The 5,000-nt window shown below is 55.5% G+C and overlaps 3 non-coding genes across 3 annotated transcripts in view; all 3 read left to right on the forward strand.

Moving 5' to 3' along the window:
* The first annotated feature begins 2,195 nt into the window (after positions 1–2,195).
* On the forward strand, positions 2,196–4,088 carry LOC126317754 (small subunit ribosomal RNA). The gene has a single exon (XR_007556882.1). It is a non-coding gene; the product is annotated as a small subunit ribosomal RNA (ribosomal RNA).
* Positions 4,089–4,443: 355 nt separating this feature from the next.
* Positions 4,444–4,598, forward strand: LOC126317740 (5.8S ribosomal RNA). The gene has a single exon (XR_007556869.1). It is a non-coding gene; the product is annotated as a 5.8S ribosomal RNA (ribosomal RNA).
* A 188-nt stretch (positions 4,599–4,786) lies between these two features.
* LOC126317689 (large subunit ribosomal RNA) overlaps positions 4,787–5,000 on the forward strand; it is a 4,222-nt gene continuing 4,008 nt past the window's right edge. Inside the window, exon 1 of the ribosomal RNA XR_007556830.1 lies at positions 4,787–5,000. This exon is cut by the window's right edge and continues 4,008 nt beyond it. This is a non-coding gene — a ribosomal RNA (large subunit ribosomal RNA).

Genomic DNA, 5,000 nt, shown 5'->3' on the forward strand with positions numbered 1-5,000 from the left:
CCTTAACCTAAGTTACACTGCACCTTAACCTAAGTTACACTGCACCTTAACCTAAGTTACACTGCACCTTAACCTAAGTTACACTGCACCTTAACCTAAGTTACACTGCACCTTAACCTAAGTTACACTGCACCTTAACCTAAGTTACACTGCACCTTAACCTAACTTACACTGCACCTTAACCTAAGTTACACTGCACCTTAACCTAAGTTACACTGCACCTTAACCTAAGTTACACTGCACCTTAACCTAAGTTACACTGCACCTTAACCTAACTTACACTGCACCTTAACCTAACTTACACTGCACCTTAACCTAACTTACACTGCACCTTAACCTAACTTACACTGCACCTTAACTGTCACATGTAACGTCACAGGAATGTAGCTTTGCCTAACAGCAACCCTCTGAACATAGTTCACTGCTTGGATCCTCTGGTGTCATGTGTATTTCTTGATGCCATGGTGCGTACCCTCACATAAAGGTCTTTCGAGTGTTGCGTACTTTCTACACAGTCCCGCTAACCACTGGAAGGGTGTACCGCTACAGAACGAATATCGCCCTCCCCTCCTGCCCTTCCAAGCTGGTCGGTCAGGCGTTTGTTTGTGAAATGAGCCTTGCAGCTGTTCAGTTGCATTCGGTTGTCGATGCAGTCAGTGTACGTTGTGGTACGGCCTGTGTGGACTGTCCGCTGATGTACGCGTAACCCACACTGATCATCCGTCGTTACGTACTGAGTGACATAATGTGGCACATGCTTGACCGTACACCGGCTGCGCCCTACAATGGCGAATCATAAGGGCCATATGTTGTGCACGATGCTACTTGTCTCGTCTCCCCATTACAGCGAGATTGCACTGTTGTACGCCGTACAGACATGTGGTAAGTAGGTACGGACGAAAGTATTGCATGTTGGCCCCCCCCCCCCTCCTCCCTCTGCCGGGAATCAGCGTGAGCCGTCTGTTGATGTAGCGACGAGGGTTTTCCTATTTAATCGTATTGCCCCACACAACATGATAGCACGGTGGACCGCGTTCCACATCTGCGACATGCTACAGAGGCCGGTTGACAGTCGACCGCGCAAGGGACATTGCACACGTGCGCGGACCATCTTCCACGTGTTCTCTCGTGTACATGCCGCAGTGTGTATGTGGGCTGATGTAGCGTGTCGTGACACATAACATGCAGGCATGCCAGAATCGTAGATTTCGCAAATGTAGATTGACGTATACGTTTGCTGCCAAAGATCCGCAAATGAACTGGAAATCAGTTGTTGAGCGGTTGTTCGCGCTGCAGGTGCATCGGTGATAGCGACGATCGGTACATCTGTGAACCGGTTGTTTCGGCGGTACCCGCCATGCCCCCGAACCTGAGTTGGCCATGTGGGTATGAAGCGATACGAGGCTGTGGCTTGGCGGGACAGTCCCCGGCCGGTGAGGGGGGGCCGCCCGGCGTGCTGGCCGCGCGCTGCGTGAGCGCACGCACTACAGCCGGCTGGTGGGGGGCGCCCAGTGGCAGGAGCGCCGGCCGACGGGCCCGGCTGGCGTCCCAGCTATGCGCCGGCGCACCCTGCGCGCGGCGCCAGGCGGCCAAAGTGGGTTCTGCCGAGCCCGGTGCGAAGCGCGGTGGACATCTGCAGTGTGCTGGTCCGATTGCGGACTGTGTGCGTTGAGGATGCGCCGCCGCCCGGCACTCGGCGTCGCGACGCCGTCTGCTGCTCGGTCGCCCCCAGCGGTTCTCGCAGGTGGTTTGTATCGCAGCTCTGCGGACGTGTTGGCGCGTGCGCTGTGCTGGGAGAGTTCGCTTCTGCACCCAAGTGGGGCTTTGCCCTTCTGTGGCGCTGGCGTTGGAGCTGCCGGTCACCGTAGGTGGCGCGTGTTGTTTCCCGCCGGCAATGCCACGACAGCACGCTCCCGGGCCTCTGTCGGCAGCGGCAAGCTCAGTTGGGAGCACGGGTGTTCGCACTGAAAGCGTCTACTCGCCTATCTCCGGGCGATTGCGCCTCTCTCGAACCCGACCAAGTACTTAGGACGGCGCTGCGCGCCGCCGGGACCTGAGAGGGTTTCGAGGTGTATCGTGCAGGGGAGCTCAGCCTCCTCCTGTTTGCAGAATAATTGAGCGGACGCTTGCGTGTTCGCGCGGGCCCTCGGGACACACTCCCGGGCGGCCGGCTGCTCAGCTCTCGTTGACGCAGCTCCCTGGTTGATCCTGCCAGTAGTCATATGCTTGTCTCAAAGATTAAGCCATGCATGTCTCAGTACAAGCCGCATTAAGGTGAAACCGCGAATGGCTCATTAAATCAGTTATGGTTCCTTAGATCGTACCCACGTTACTTGGATAACTGTGGTAATTCTAGAGCTAATACATGCAAACAGAGTCCCGACCAGAGATGGAAGGGACGCTTTTATTAGATCAAAACCAATCGGATTGGCTCGTCTGGTCCGTTTGCCTTGGTGACTCTGAATAACTTTGGGCTGATCGCACGGTCCTCGTACCGGCGACGCATCTTTCAAATGTCTGCCTTATCAACTGTCGATGGTAGGTTCTGCGCCTACCATGGTTGTAACGGGTAACGGGGAATCAGGGTTCGATTCCGGAGAGGGAGCCTGAGAAACGGCTACCACATCCAAGGAAGGCAGCAGGCGCGCAAATTACCCACTCCCGGCACGGGGAGGTAGTGACGAAAAATAACGATACGGGACTCATCCGAGGCCCCGTAATCGGAATGAGTACACTTTAAATCCTTTAACGAGTATCTATTGGAGGGCAAGTCTGGTGCCAGCAGCCGCGGTAATTCCAGCTCCAATAGCGTATATTAAAGTTGTTGCGGTTAAAAAGCTCGTAGTTGGATTTGTGTCCCACGCTGTTGGTTCACCGCCCGTCGGTGTTTAACTGGCATGTATCGTGGGACGTCCTGCCGGTGGGGCGAGCCGAAGGCGTGCTTGCGCGTCCCGAGGCGGACCCCGTTGAAATCCTACCAGGGTGCTCTTAGTTGAGTGTCTCGGTGGGCCGGCACGTTTACTTTGAACAAATTAGAGTGCTTAAAGCAGGCAAGCCCGCCTGAATACTGTGTGCATGGAATAATGGAATAGGACCTCGGTTCTATTTTGTTGGTTTTCGGAACCCGAGGTAATGATTAATAGGGACAGGCGGGGGCATTCGTATTGCGACGTTAGAGGTGAAATTCTTGGATCGTCGCAAGACGAACAGAAGCGAAAGCATTTGCCAAGTATGTTTTCATTAATCAAGAACGAAAGTTAGAGGTTCGAAGGCGATCAGATACCGCCCTAGTTCTAACCATAAACGATGCCAGCCAGCGATCCGCCGCAGTTCCTCCGATGACTCGGCGGGCAGCCTCCGGGAAACCAAAGCTTTTGGGTTCCGGGGGAAGTATGGTTGCAAAGCTGAAACTTAAAGGAATTGACGGAAGGGCACCACCAGGAGTGGAGCCTGCGGCTTAATTTGACTCAACACGGGAAACCTCACCAGGCCCGGACACCGGAAGGATTGACAGATTGATAGCTCTTTCTTGATTCGGTGGGTGGTGGTGCATGGCCGTTCTTAGTTGGTGGAGCGATTTGTCTGGTTAATTCCGATAACGAACGAGACTCTAGCCTGCTAACTAGTCGCGTGACATCCTTCGTGCTGTCAGCGATTACTTTTCTTCTTAGAGGGACAGGCGGCTTCTAGCCGCACGAGATTGAGCAATAACAGGTCTGTGATGCCCTTAGATGTTCTGGGCCGCACGCGCGCTACACTGAAGGAATCAGCGTGTCTTCCTAGGCCGAAAGGTCGGGGTAACCCGCTGAACCTCCTTCGTGCTAGGGATTGGGGCTTGCAATTGTTCCCCATGAACGAGGAATTCCCAGTAAGCGCGAGTCATAAGCTCGCGTTGATTACGTCCCTGCCCTTTGTACACACCGCCCGTCGCTACTACCGATTGAATGATTTAGTGAGGTCTTCGGACTGGTACGCGGCATCGACTCTGTCGTTGCCGATGCTACCGGAAAGATGACCAAACTTGATCATTTAGAGGAAGTAAAAGTCGTAACAAGGTTTCCGTAGGTGAACCTGCGGAAGGATCATTACCGACTAGACTGCATGTCTTTCGATGTGCGTGTCGTGTCGCGCAACACGCTACCTGTACGGCAGTAGCCGTGCGCCGCGTGCGGAACCACGCGTGCCTCTCAAAACTAGCGCAAGTGTTGTTGTGTGGTACGAGCGCTGAAGCTCTGGAGCGGCTGGCCTGCGGCACCTGGCGCCTGGCGCCGGTTTTGAATGACTTTCGCCCGAGTGCCTGTCCGCTCCGGTGTGGAGCCGTACGACGCCCATCGGCCGTCAGGCCGTTGGACACAAAGTAATGGAACAGGGGCCGTCAAACGCCTCAGTCCCGCCTCTGCAACTGTCTTGAAAGAGACGGTGGAGAACTGAAAAGATAAAGATCACCCAGGACGGTGGATCACGCGGCTCGTGGGTCGATGAAGAACGCAGCAAATTGCGCGTCGACATGTGAACTGCAGGACACATGAACATCGACGTTTCGAACGCACATTGCGGTCCATGGATTCCGTTCCCGGGCCACGTCTGGCTGAGGGTCGGCTACGTATACTGAAGCGCGCGGCGTTTGTCCCGCTTCGGGCGCCTGGGAGTGTCGTGGTCGCCTGTGTGGCCGGCCGCGTCTCCTTAAACGTGCGATGCGCGCCCGTCGCCTGGCGGTTCGCATACCGGTGCTTTCTCGGTAGCGTGCACAGCCGGCTGGCGGTGTGGCGTGCGACACCTCGTACAACGACCTCAGAGCAGGCGAGACTACCCGCTGAATTTAAGCATATTACTAAGCGGAGGAAAAGAAACTAACAAGGATTCCCCCAGTAGCGGCGAGCGAACAGGGAAGAGTCCAGCACCGAACCCCGCAGGCTGCCGCCTGTCGTGGCATGTGGTGTTCGGGAGGGTCCACTACCCCGACGCCTCGCGCCGAGCCCAAGTCCAACTTGAATGAGGCC

This window comes from Schistocerca gregaria, unplaced genomic scaffold (genome assembly GCF_023897955.1).
Source record: "Schistocerca gregaria isolate iqSchGreg1 unplaced genomic scaffold, iqSchGreg1.2 ptg000640l, whole genome shotgun sequence".
Taxonomy (NCBI): domain Eukaryota; kingdom Metazoa; phylum Arthropoda; class Insecta; order Orthoptera; family Acrididae; genus Schistocerca; species Schistocerca gregaria.